This window comes from Aythya ferina, assembly GCF_964211825.1.
Source record: "Aythya ferina genome assembly, chromosome: Z".
Lineage (NCBI taxonomy): Eukaryota > Metazoa > Chordata > Aves > Anseriformes > Anatidae > Aythya > Aythya ferina.
Window position 1 is genome coordinate 66742225 of NC_140299.1, and position 14494 is coordinate 66756718.

At 37.3% G+C, this 14494-nt stretch overlaps 1 long non-coding RNA gene across 1 annotated transcript in view; it reads right to left on the minus strand.

The window, feature by feature from the left end:
- Positions 1 to 1655: 1655 nt before the first annotated feature.
- The window catches only part of LOC311426573, a 44102-nt gene continuing 31263 nt past the window's right edge, over positions 1656 to 14494 (minus strand). The window contains exons 3-4 of the long non-coding RNA XR_014686871.1: positions 11321 to 11525; positions 1656 to 2002 (exon numbers count right to left, since the gene is read on the minus strand). This is a non-coding gene — a long non-coding RNA (uncharacterized lncRNA). The remainder of the gene's footprint in view (positions 2003 to 11320; positions 11526 to 14494) is intronic.

Sequence of the window (14494 nt, forward strand, 5' to 3'; positions counted from 1 at the left end):
TGGTGGATAGTCAGCTGAATATGAGCCAGCAGTGTGCTCAGGTGGCCAAGAAGGCCAACAGCATCCTGGCTTGTATCAGAAACAGTGTGACCAGCAGGGCTAGGGAGGTGATCGTCCCCCTGTACTCAGCTCTGGTGAGGCCGCACCTCGAGGACTGTGTTCAGTTTTGGGCCCCTCGCTACAAGAAAGACATTGAGGTGCTTGAGCGGGTGCAGAGAGGGGCGACAAAGCTGGTGAGGGGCCTGGAGAACAAGTCCTACGAGGAGCGGCTGAGGGAGCTGGGCTTGTTCAGCCTGGAGAAGAGGAGGCTCAGGGGTGACCTTATTGCTCTCTACAGGTACCTCAAGGGAGGCTGTAGCGAGGTGGGGGTTGGTCTGTTCTCCCACCTGCCTGGTGACAGGACGAGGGGGAATGGGCTTAAGTTGAGCCAGGGGAGTTTTAGGTTAGATGTTAGGAAGAACTTCTTTACTGAAAGGGTTGTTAGGCATTGGAACAGGCTGCCCAAGGAAGTGGTGGAGTCACCATCCCTGGAAGTCTTCAAAAGACGTTAAGATGTAGAGCTTAGGGATATGGTTTAGTGGGGACTGTTAGCGTTAGGTCAGAGGTTGGACTCGATGATCTTGAGGTCTCTTCCAACCTAGAAATTCTGTGATTCTGTGATTATCATTTGTTTTTTATCATTCAATTTACATGGATAATCTAGGAAACATTTTTTTTCAGTACTTTTTGTATCTAAAAACAGTTGACAATATTTATTTTTCTTTCAATAAAATGGAGTTAAAGGCTCCAGAAACCTAATGGTAAAGTGAAGGAAGTATGGTCTGTTAATAGATTGTACACAAGAGAATTCCTAACTCAGGGATAGAATAGAAATCTATCATTGCAGAAAAGTGTGGATATTTTCTTCTTTATTTCAAAGATAATTTATATGTCATTACTTTTATTACTGAAGTACATTCTATTCTGAAACCTGTTGACGTATAGGAGAATTTTATCCAGGTTGCCTACTGTTTACCCTAAGTGTGTATATGTTTTTGCAATTATGTTGTTAGAAGAAAATGTGGTGCACAAGAGAAGTTTCCAGTTATAACTGATTAAGAGATGAAGTTCATAATTGATTTTCAATTTGTGCAATGGACCAGGTTGTTAGAATGTATATATTAATACAGATTATAATTTCTTGTCTCACTGAACATCAGTATCAAGATTAATTGTCCTGTAAGAGAAATCAGGATCTTAGCTTCACCCTAGCCAATATTTACTTTTGAAGTCAGTAAGTCTTAATGTCTTTTTTTTTCTGAAGGAGTCAATATTCAGTTATTGTGATAATGACTTTAAAACATATATAGATTTGTATTAAAACACAGTGGCAAACATGAAAAATCAAGAAAACTAGTTGTACACGTGCACACACATAAATATATATGTATATTTATAGTCCAACATTTCTACTTTCCAACAAGAGATGGTCAGATGTTATTTGTTAGAACTTCTATCTACTTTTTGGTTCCTGAACAGCTCACAAATATTTAACAAAATTATTTTACTGTATTTATTTTTAACATTCACACATTTTTGCTGAAAATCATTTGAGCCATTCTCAACAATAATTGGATGTATAAAAATTCAAAGTAAAACATGATTATTGCACACAGTTACCTTAGCAGGAAGCAAAGTTTATTTTTTCTTTTGCAACAGGATCAGATCACACAATTCAAAGGTACACATGAACAAGGAGTGTGACTAATTCTAACACTAGTGGGCCTTTTTCCTTCACAGCGTAACATGACCACCATTGACCTGCACCCAAGCAGCTACATATCTTCTCAGAGCTTTCCTAGTCTCACTGATTTTCATCAGTCATTTCACATAGACACACACACACACACAAAAGATAAATGAGTTCTTTCTCTTTTGAGTAACAGATGTATATACACCATCAAAGGAAGATCACAGGACTGTATTTACTCTCAGTGTTTGTTTCCTATCATTTTCTTCATTACTGCGGGGAAAAAAAAAAAAAAAAAAGTTATTAGCTTTAACGAGTATTTATGAGTTGATAGGCACTTGGAAGGATTGCTTTTTAAGTCTTCAAGCATCACAAATACAATACTGCAGGCTTAAAAACCATATCTGTGATATTTAATGGTGTCATTTAACATTTGAATAGACCATAACCAGGGATAAAATTTACTTCTGTTTGACTAACAGGTTTGATTTTGCTAGGAGTGTGGCCAGATCAATAGAGGGTGATTAAAATTAATGAAGCTTTGAAAACCTTGAAAGTCTCGGCTAAAGAGAGAATGTTTAAACCTGGTGAGCTTTCAAGTCTAAACAGAGCTTAAATGAAATTCTTGCCAAACTCCTCACCCTAGCACACACGAACATTTAAAACAGCTGAGCTCCATTCCCAGCATACTTTTTCTATACTGCAGACAAAGTAATCTTTTTCCCTAACAGATGTCATTCTAAAATGAAACAAGCAAATCTTTGGAATGAAGCATTCACAGTTTTCAGGCTACAGTTTCATACTGACAAGTAAGCATGACAGTCAAACAGAAAGGAGTTTGTGAGCACTTCTTCCATGCAAGACTCATAAGGGTGATAGACTGATGGGTGAGAGGCTGATGCTGTTACTTTTGATGATTCACCAATCTGACAAGTGGACAGTGTTAAATCATCACCAGCCTACACACATCTAGACTAGGCACATCTGAGCAGCATAATGCCTTAAGGTTAGATCAAAAAATTATGCAATGTCTGTATAAACAGCATGTCATTCTTGAGCTCCAAAAAACACTTTACCATTTCCTGCTAAATTTTTAAGCAGGGTAAAACTTTATTAATGGAGTTTGAGCTCTCCTCTACAGTCCTATAGGTGTCAAGATGGGAGTCTTGATATTCCTTATATGTGGTGATAGAAAAAATACCAGGGGTCGAGTCCTGAGCAGGACTTTTAGTCCTGAAATAATTAAGTCATTCGCAAATGACAAAATTTATTAAATATACTACATATGTTAATTCTACTCTCTCCTATCTGATTAGTCTTAGAACCATACAATCATATAATGGTTTGGATTGGAAGAGACCTTAAAGATTCAGTTCCAATCCCCCTGCTATGGTCATCTTCCATGAGAACAAAGCCCTATCCAACATTTAAACACTTCTTATGAGCCAGACTTCCATCTTTGATACAGAAGGTATCAAAGAGCTGTGTTATTTTTATTTTTATTTTTATTTTATTTTATTTTATTTTATTTTATTTTATTTTATTTTATTTTATTTTATTTTATTTTATTTTATTTTATTTTAACATTTTATTTTGTAGCTTTAGATCCTACATGATGTAAATCATGTTTATTTACATCTACATGATGTAGATTTACATCAGCAAATATTTTTTCTCTTCTCTCTTTTTTTTTTTTTTTTTTTTCAGAAATTAAAAATGTGACTATCACTCTACAAAGTCTTTTTTTTTTTTTTTTTTTTTCAGTAAATTCAGAACAGCATTCCTACTAAATGGCAATATAGACCCTTGACAGTAATCAAGGAAAATGAGAGCTTGGTGATATTTTCTATACTCTGTGACTGATATCTAAGAAAGCAATAAAAAAAGTAATAATAATTTTTATACCAGAATATAGACCATATATATACCACAGAGTTCAAAAAACTTGTCAGAACTAATTATTTAAAGTTCTTGGTAAAAATGACGTACTGTGATTACCATGGAGAATTTTCTTCTTCTTTTCAGCAGCAACAGCACTTGGCTGGAATCAAAACTGTACAACATGTTTTCTGGTGAAAATAATTACATTGACACTAGAAAATCACCTAACTTATATATGGACCTTTACATATAAATGCATGGGAATGAACAAAAAGTTCACATGCTGGAGTCTGAAAGCAAATCTGAGAGCCACGTGACTTGTTTATGAAGTACATGTCGTCCTAAGAGCAATTTGGCTTACAGACAGTTATTTTCACTCTATACATACTGCATACATCAGAGTATCCATATATGTTAACAGCATGCATTGTGTTCTTCCTTTCTTACTGTGACTGTGAATTAATAAGATCCAGCATAACTTTCAATTCTTTTCAAGAGATTTTCGTACACTAATATCTATGCTACTTAGTAGTGAAGAGTCTGAATATCAAAATGGTTCTTCTGATAAAATTTAAATCTACAGTCCTGAACCTCAAACCTTAAAAGAAGATAAAGTAGGTCTGAATTTCATCTGTTGTAGCATCCAGAAAATAGTTCCCAGATTTGAAGACCTATGCGCAATCCTTTAAAAATCTGGATCTGATTCCAGTTTTGGATGTAGTGACTCATGCCCCAATTAATCTTGTTAATATGAAAGTTAACACGAAAGCTAGAACATATCTAGTTTTCAGCCACAAACAAAACTGAGTAAGAAGGCCTGTCACTGTCTCCTCCTAATGCTTTTAAAAAAGAATGCTGTGACTTTTCTACAGTTCTCTGAAAGATTTCTGCCTTCTTTTAGTTTAAAGCCATTATCCCTTGTACTATCACAACAGTCCACAATAAAGTGTCCCTCCCCACCGCTCCAGAGGGACCCCGTGGAGTACTGGAAGGCCACTATAAGGTCTTTGCAGAGCCTTCTCTTCTCTAGTATAAACAGCCCCAACTTTCTGAATCTGTCTTCATAGGTGAGGTGCTCCAGCCCTTTGATCATCTTCATGGCCCTCCTCTGGACTTCCCTCAACATCCATGTCTTTCTTGAGCTGGGGGCCCATGAGCTGAATACCATACTCCAGGTGAGGTCTCATGAGAGCAGAGTAGAGGGGGAAAGTTACCTCCCTTGACTTGTTGGTGACACTTTTGACGCAGCCCAGGATATGATTGGCTTTACGGGCTGCAAGAGTTCACCGTCAGCTCATGCCCAACTTTTCAGCTACCAGTATCCCCAAGTCCTTCTACACAGGGCTGCTCTCATTTCATTCATCACCCAGTCTGTATTGATGTTTGAGATTGCCCTAACCAAGATGCAGCATCTTGCATTTAGACTTGTCAAATTTCATGAGGTTCTTGTGGTCCCACTTCTCACACTTGTTCAGGCCCCTTTTGATGGCATCCCTTCCTTCTATCTTGTCAACTACACCACTCATCTTGATGTCATCTGCAAACTTGCTGAGGGTGTGCTTGATCCCACTGGCTATGTCATTAATAAAGACATTAAACAGTACCATTTCCAGTACAGACACCTCACTACTGACCTATATTTTTCACTGAAGGTAGTTAGTAAGCAAATGGATACCAAAATTATACAACTGCCTGCAAATGTGTATACCGTGTCACATTTTGCAGGATTCGTTGTGGCTTCTGTTACAATTTCTGGAGAGATTTAAGCATATCCATTTTATAATACACCATTAAGGTAATGTTTGGTTAATAATTGTGAGTTTATTATCAATTCAGTTTTCCTTGAGATGAAATTTAGAGGAGGTCTATCCCCAGAGTTGAAGAGCTTAAGCAACACAAAGCTCAGCTGAATGACCCCTGCATATGTTCATTACTAAGAGCTTTGTATTGCCTGCAGAAATTTAACATTTTTACATGCAAATCTTTTTCAGATTAGGGAGAAACATTATGGTGCTATATTTGTACATGGAAAATCTCTGGTCAATGTTCTGAATTAATGTGTTCAGAGGCATTGAAATTTGTTGCACTGCATTAGGTGGAGGTCTGTAACTCAAAATCACACTTTAAAACTAAAGGGTAGAAATGGAGATAATAAATGTCTTTCTCAATTTTCCATTAAATAAAAAATCAAAGGTTCTGAACACAATTTTCAGCAGCTGATTAGAAGAATGAATCATAATAATGACTTTACAGAGAAGTTCTTAATTTATATCTCACTAATTGCAAACATATTATCCTTTTAGAATGAAATTTCTGTTCTGGGAATTTTATAGACCTTGATGATATGACTGATTATAAAGATAGAAAATAAGTATTCATAAACCATGCTGATGTTTCCTTCATAGTTCCTTAAGATGATAATTTGATATTTTCTTCAGTTTGTAAGAATTTATTTGGAGTTTTTATTTATAACAACACCAATCACACTGACATATGCATTCATTATAAATGATATAGGGTTTTCCAGATTCCAGAAAAAAAAAATCCAAATTACATTGAAGACACCTCTATTGGAGTTTTCCTGAGCAGACAGAAACATATTGTGGCAGGTAAACAATGAAGTTGGTTTTGACTGAGAGGCTCATGCAAGTATACAGACATATGTAAATCTTCCACCAGACACTTGATGCTTTCAGGCAATGAGTATGCCCTCCTATATGGTTAAGACCTGTAGTCAATATTCAGCAGAACTACCACTGTAATCGTGGGGTTTAATCACTTCAGAGGATTTTTTGTCAGGAAATGTGAAGAAGGTATTATTGCTGCCTTGTGAATGTATAGGAAGTAGCTAGCAACCTTCAGATCAGGTTTAACCCTACCATTATTTACTTATTTTTTAATGAAAATCTAGGTATTATTGTGTTTGCTTCTGTGACTCTGGACTTCTTCCTCTGCCAAAATTTCCAATGTACACCATTTCTTTCTTGGATTTTATATATCTGTACTAAAATTTTTACTTTGGACAGAAAATTAGTATTTCAAACTTTTTTTTTTTTTTTTTTTTTTTCTGATCAGAAAAGAGGTAGTTACTTCTGAGTTTTAAAACTGCTACAGATATTTTAAACTCATTTAGTTAAACTTATTTTTACTCCATAACTACAATATGAATAATAGAATCACAGAAACACAAAATGGTTTGTGTTGGAAGGGACCTTAAAGATCCTTCTCCAGGTCTCGGGCATCTATCAAATAAATATATTTCTTGAAATAATTTCACTTATAAATCAATAAGTGATCAGATATTCTTTGGGAAACTTGATTTATAAAAAATAAATATAAATGGATGGAAGGACAGAAGGACGGAAGAGAGAAAGAGAGAAAGAGAGAGAGAGAAAGAGAGAGAGAGAAAGACAGAAAGAGAGAGAGAGGGAAAGACAGAAAGAAAGACAGAGAGAAAGAGAGAAAGAGAGAAAGAGAGAAAGAGAGAAAGAGAGAAAGAGAGAGAGAGAGAGAGAGGAAAGAAAGAAAGAAAGAAAGAAAGAAAGAAAGAAAGAAAGAAAGAAAGAAAGAAAGAAAGAAAGAAAGAAAGAAAGAAAGAAAGAAAGAAAGAAAGAAAGAAAGAAAGAAAATCACACAAAACCACAGAATCACAGAATCGTCTGTGTTGGAAGAGACCTCCAAGATCACCTAGTCCAACCTCTGACCTAACACTAACCAGTCCTTCACTAAATCATATCACTAAATTCTACATCTAAATGTCTTTTAAAGACCTCCAGGGATGGTGACTTCATCACTTCCTTTGGCAGCCCATTCCAATGGCTAACAATCCTTCCGGTAAAAAAGTTTTTCCTAATATCCAACCTAAATCTCTCGTGTTGAAACTTTAGCCCATTTGCCCTTGTCCTGTCACCAGGCACATGGGAGAATAGACAAATCCCCACCTCACTACAGCTTCCTTTAATCTACCTATAGAAAGCAATAAGGTCATTCCTGAGCCTCCTTTCCTCCAGGCTGAACAAGCCCAGCTCCCTCAGCCGCTCCTCGTAAGGACTTGTTTTCCAGACCCCTCACCAGCTTTGTTGCCCTTCTCTGGACTCTCTCAAGCACCTCCATGTCCTTCTTGTAGTGAGGGGCCCAAAACTGAACACAGTACTCGAGGTGCAGCCTCACCAGAGCCAAGTACAGAGGGACAATCACTTCCCTAGACCTGCTGGCCACACTGCTTCTTATACAAGCCAGGATGCTGTTGGCCTTCTTGGCCACCTGTGCGAGCACACTGCTGGCTCATATTCAGCCAACTATCAACCAATACTCCCAGGTCCTTCTCCGCAGGGCAGCTTTCCAACCACTCCTCTCCCAGCCTGTAGCTCTGCTTGGGGTTATTGTGCCCCAGGTGCAACTTGGCCTTGTTGAATTTCGTACGGTTGGCCTCAGCCCACCGGTCCAGCCTATCCAGATCCTTCTGCAGAGCCTTCCTACCCTTGAGCAGATCGACACATGCACTGGTGTCATCTGTAAACTTACTGAGGATGCACTTGATCCCCTCATCCAGATCATCGATAAAGATATTAAAGAGAACTGGCCCCAGTACTGATCCCTAGGGGATTCCACTAGTGACCAGCCTCCAACTGGATTTGACTCCATTCCCCACAACTCTTTGGGCCTGGCTATCCAGCCAATTTTTAACCCAACAAAGCATATGCCAGTCCAAGCTATGAGCAGTAAGTTTCTTGAGCAGAATATTGTGGGGAACGATGTCAAAGACCTTACAGAACTCAAGGTAGAACTCATCCACAGCCTTTCCCTCATCCACCCAGTCTGTCATTTTATCACAGAAGGAGATCAGGTTCGTCAAGCAGGACCTCCCTTCCATAAATCCATTTTGACCAGGCCTGATTGCCTAGTTGCCCTGTAAGTGCCATGTGATGACATTCAAGATAATCTGCTCCACGAGCTTTCCTGCCACTGAGGTCAAACTAACAGGCCTATCGTTCCCCAGGTCTACCTTCTGGCCCTTCTTGTAGATGGGTGTCACGTTTGCTATCTGCCAGTCAACTGGGACCTTCCCTGATAGCCAGGACTGCTGATAAATGACGGAAAGTGGCTAGGCCAGCTCCTCCGCCAGTTCTCTCAGTTTCCTCAGGTGGATCCCATCCAGACCCATCGACTTCCGTACATCCAAGTGCTGTAGCAGGTCTCCAAACATTTCATCATGGATTATGAGGGCCACATTCTGCTCCCCATCCCCTTCCACCAGCTCAGGGTGCTGGGTGTCCAGAGAACAACTGCTCTTGCTGCTAAAGACTGAGGCAAAGAAGGCATTAAGCACCTTAGACTCTTCCTCATCTCTTGTAACTAAGTTTCCCCCCGCATCCAGTAAAGGATGGAGATTCTCCTTAGTCCTCGTTTTTGTGCTGATGTATTTATAAAAACATTTTTTGTTATCTGTAATGGCAGCAGCCAGTTTGAGCTCCAGATGAGCTTTGGCCTTTCTAATTTTGTCCCTGCACAGCCTCACAACATCCTTATAGTCCTCCTGAGTGGCCTGCCCTCTTTTCCAAAGATTATAAACCCTCTTTTTTCTCCTAAGCTCAAGCCACAACTCTCTGTTCAGCCAGGCCAGTCTTCTTCTGCACTGGCTTGTCTTTGGGCACGTGGGGAAAGACAGCTCCTGATCCATTAAGATTTCCTTCTTAGAGAGTGCCCAGCCTTCCTGGCCTCCTCTGCTGTTCAGAACCACCTCCCAAGGGACTCTATCAACCAGTGTCCTGAACAGCCCTACAGAAGTCCAATACAGTGGTTGTACTGGTCCCCCTCCTGACTTCACAAAGAATAGAGAACTCTACCATTTTATGGTCACTCTGCCCTAGACAGCTTCCAACCACCACATCTCGCACCAGTCCTTCTCTGTTTGTGAACAAAAGGTCTAGTGGGGCACCTCCCCTGGTAGGCTCACTAACCAGCTGCGTCAGGAAGCTATGCCCTCCAGAAACCTCTTAGACTGCTTTCTCTGGGCTGTGTTGTGCTTCCAGGATATATCTGGGAAGTTGATGTACCCCACAAGAACAAGTTCTGACTATTTCACAACTTCTGCCAGCTGCCTGTAGAACTCCTCATCCGTCTCCTCATCCTGGTTTGGCGGTCTATAACAGACCCCCACCAGGATGCTTCCCTTGTTGGCCTTCCCGCTGATCCTAACCCACAGGGACTCAACCTTATCATTCCCAGTCTCAAGTTCCAAAACATAATAACACTCTCTGATATAGAGAGCCACACCACCACCCATTCTGTGCTGCCTGTCCCTTCTGAAGAGCCTATAGCCAGACTTTGGAGCACTCCAGTCATGAGAGTGGTGCCACCATGTTTCCGTGATGGCAACCAAGTCATAGCCTGCCTGCTGCAGGATGGCTTCCAGCTCCTCTTCTTTGTTACCCATGCTGCATGCATTAGTGTAGATGCACTTCAGTTGGGCCATTGCCTTCTCCTCTGGCCTAGCCATTATTCCCCCTGGCACACCTCCAACAAGCCTTATTTCAGCCCCATCATCCTTCTTACCTAGTTTAAAACCTCAGTGAGCCCTGTCAGTTCCTGGGCTAGGATACGTTTTCCACTTAGACATAGGTGGGACCCACCTGCAGCCATCAGAACGGGTGCTGAGTAAAGCACCTCATGGTCAAAAAAAAAACAAAATTTCTGTGTTGGCACCAGACTCTGAGCCATGTGTTTATCAGGTGGGCTTTCCATGTCCTCTCTGTACCTCTTTCTGCCACTGTAGGGATCACAGCAATAAAACCATTTCCCATTGCTTCTGGACTTTAAAAATAAAAAGTTTATATGTTGAAATTAACATCTTTTATATGGGGCAAATATGACCAGTGGAGATAGGATATTGGACTAGATGGACTATGTCGGGCAAGACTGGACTATCCTGGTCTAACAAGCCTATATTTGTATTTATGTTCACCAAAAGGAAGTGTGATGAAAGTTTAAGCAACAAAAGTCACCATTTTAGAATTCCATGAGGACATGTATATAGAAAGGATTTAAATTAATATTACATGTAATAATACTAATAGTAATGACTTAAAGAAAAAAAAAAAAAAGTAAAATCTTAATATGACGTAAGATTACTTCCTGTCACCATTCCTGAAACACCAGTAGATCAATAAATGTGATGCTTAAAGAAAAGTTATTTCCCTCTCTTGAAAGACCATACGTCAGACTGTTGAAGAAAGACATGAAATTGCACCAATTTAAATGCAGCATAGGTCTTTCTCCCTAAATCCGTTTTCCTACAAGCAATAATAAATGTTAGCAATTGTCAATGAATAAATGCATCCTTCCTTCAGTAACTGACAGAGGTCTTTAAAGGTGTGTTTATGCAAACCCTGCATGTTATTACTAAATAGTCATTAATTTTTAAGATTTCAAATTAAATATTTTAATAAGGATTAATTGTTATATATATTTATTATTATTATTATTATTATTATTATTATTATTATTATTATTATTATTATTATTATTATTATTATCAGCAGCAGCAGCACTTGTTCTTTTCTTCCTTCAGAAATTGTTTGCCTTTGCATTCTTTATTTTGTGGAGATTCATTCAAAGGCATTCTCAATACTCCACTGAAAAAGTGCAGTGCAAAGCAGTGTCTGAAAAGTTTAAGCAGCAGATAATTTATAGATAAGATTGAAACATTACCTGTGTCCTCCAGAATTGAGGCACAGCAGGATGGTCTTTCAGAAGTTCTTTCAGAACATCCTGTTCTGCCTAACTGATACAGGGATATATGGCATCTGAATTCCTCATCTTTGTTGTGTTATGTCTCATTCTTTTAATAGAATCTTGTGGAAGAAGAAGACAGAGCCAGTGAGCTGCTGTAATTTGTCTGCCCTGAGTTCAGGTCCTAACCAAAACAAAAGTTTGAATAAATAGATCCTTAGAACCATTCAAGGGGAGACATCAACAGACTATACATTGTAATGATTTAAACATGAATGGGTTAAAAGAACTGGCATGTATAAAGTGTTACTTTTTAAGTACCAGGGCAGATGCAGCACAAATTTATGCTTTATATCCTGTGTGAAAATAATCAGAAAACGAACCACAAAGCAGATCTTTTTTTTTTTTTAGGTTCAATTAAAACATGAAAACACTTGTCTGTATGCATTTTTATCAATTAGTTCTTTTCTCTTTGGGCAATCCTAGCACTTAGAACAACAACAAAAAAAAAAAGAATTCATGTAAATGCCATTCTTGACAGTAGATGTTGAAAGAGCACTTCTTGAATACAAATATGGACGGGAATTATAATGATTTTTTTCTATTTGCACTTACATTCTGATTTTATTGTCAACATGTCAATTACTTGGATTGTCTGCCAGAAAGAAGGCCTTGGGAAAAAAAAATAAAAAAAATAAAAGTATTAATTTCCTAATAGCCATTAAATCATAAGCAGCGCATTTGAAGACATAAAACTTCAAGCCCTGAGTGGGACAATGAAGAGAGAGAACTAAGAAAGAAGAAGGAATTATCTTGCATTTGGTACGATAAAACTATTAAAATTGGAAAATTGCAGTCATATTGCTTGGAGAGTTAATATAATGCTTTTAGGAATGGGTGTGCTATCTACAGTAACAGCTCTGCTAACCCTTTTATATCTGAAATACACTTTAAAATCCACTTTCTGACACTACTGAAAGGTAAAGAAGAGGATTCATACTCAAATGCTTTGTTCGATAATGGGGCAAAATAGGACCTCAACAGTTATGTGTGAGTAAAGGTAACCATGCTAGTATATTATTGAAGTTCATCTTTGTGTAAGTCGCATCCAGGATGCAAAACAAAAGTCTGCTCATCCTCCTTGGCCAGGGTAAACTGAGGGTAGGAGAGCCCGTTCACCTTCACCACTGAAATGCCGGTGAAATGGCAGATGCTATTTCAGCCAAGCTGAAAAGTGGTGCTCCAGAAATTCTGTTTTCTCATATTTTCAAAGTCTTCATCTGCTCTATGCTCAATCAGCCAGGGATACAACACAAAGCAAATCACCTAATGGATAGATAGCACATGATTAATGAGAGAGAACAGAAATAACTGGATTTCTTTGAGTGGCGTGAGTGATGCAGAATACTTCTTGCTGTACAAATTACCTTTCTAGAAGGCAGACATTTGATCTGCTTCTAACCACAACCAGTATTGTAAGACTGGTTGGACTGTTTACTTGATTTGTCATGGAAATTCCTCTGTTCCTCCCAGAAATACAGTGCTACTAACAACTTTAAGGCATCCAGGTTTAATGCCAAATTCTCTGACATCTACAGCACTTCCCAGCTGCACACTGTTGGAAGATTCAGCCCTATTTCCTGAAACTGTGTCTCTACTTGAAGATATTTGATTTAGTAGGAGGAAAAGATGTCGTCTTCCATGTATTTGCAATCATTTACTTCTCCTTCTTTTCAGATATGTACCAGAGCACTCAAAAATGTACAATGATAAATCATTGTTTTTCATGCCAGAGTTCCACCTAGCAACATTGACAGTAAATAACCTAATCTCAACTAAGTCCTTGTGACCTAGTCTCTGACATTTAAAATGCCAAAAATCACAGAACAAGCAATTAAAATTGTTAAACTGAAGAACTACCCAGATGATTTTCAATGTTATCCACAATGAATGCTATGGGCATACAGTCTTATGTGTTGTACTTCCTTGATTTCTGTTTAGATCAAATTATCCTCCACATTTCAGTTATGTGCTACACATGTGAGTAGGAGTCACTTCTCTTAAACTTCGCCAGTGCTATGGACAAAAGGTATGCCCAAGGTTTATAGACCACAAATTAACCATTACAGAATAAGGGAAACAGTTGGCTGACAGAAGAAGAATTCAATTTATACACTGCTCAGGATAGAAGTTTTCAAGCTGTAAAAGTTGTGGAACGATCTGTTAAAGTATTGGTTTTAAATTTCTTAATATCCAGGCAATCAGAAGCGCAATTAAAATTCCAGCTCAGATAATTTGGGAAATACATATACATGTATATATATTATTATTATTATATATATATATATATATATATATATATATATATATATATATATAAAATATAATAATAAAATAAAATAAAATAAAATAAAATAAAATATAATATAATATAATATAATATAATATAATATAATATAATATAATATAATATATAATATATATAATATATATATTATATATATCATACATATTATATATTATGTATATAATTATACATATATAATTATATAGCAATTAATTATTATTATATAATATTTTATATTTTATTATAATATATTATATTATATTATATATAATGTAATATTTTATATTATATTATAATATTTTATATAATTATTATTATATAATATTTTATATATAATAATATATATATTTAATTGGAAGGTGAACTCTAGGAGAATATCACAATAGAAAGACAGGTTTTTAGATGACCTGTTTCTGTCTGTTTAATTAAGAAAGTCAGCATTAAATTGTTTTAAAAACATTATTTAGAAAAAAAAAATGGCAATACCTTTCAGTTAAGCTTAAGGTTTACTGGAAATTTTGAAGCAATTAGTCATTTCATATTGTGCTACAATTTCAAATCAATACTTGAAATGTCAGTACAAAATAAAGAAAGTCATTTGGAAGAAATACAGAAGTTGTCAGGTAAATGTCTTTCTATGATACTGTAAACATTAAGTCTGCCAAAAAATAAAAATAAAAAAAAATTTACTGATTACATCAGATTTGACAGGTGGAAAGGACTGTTGAATATACTTATTGTAAACACTATTGTATTTGCATTTATTCAGGCAACACTGCTGCTTGAACTGATCCTGATGCCTACAT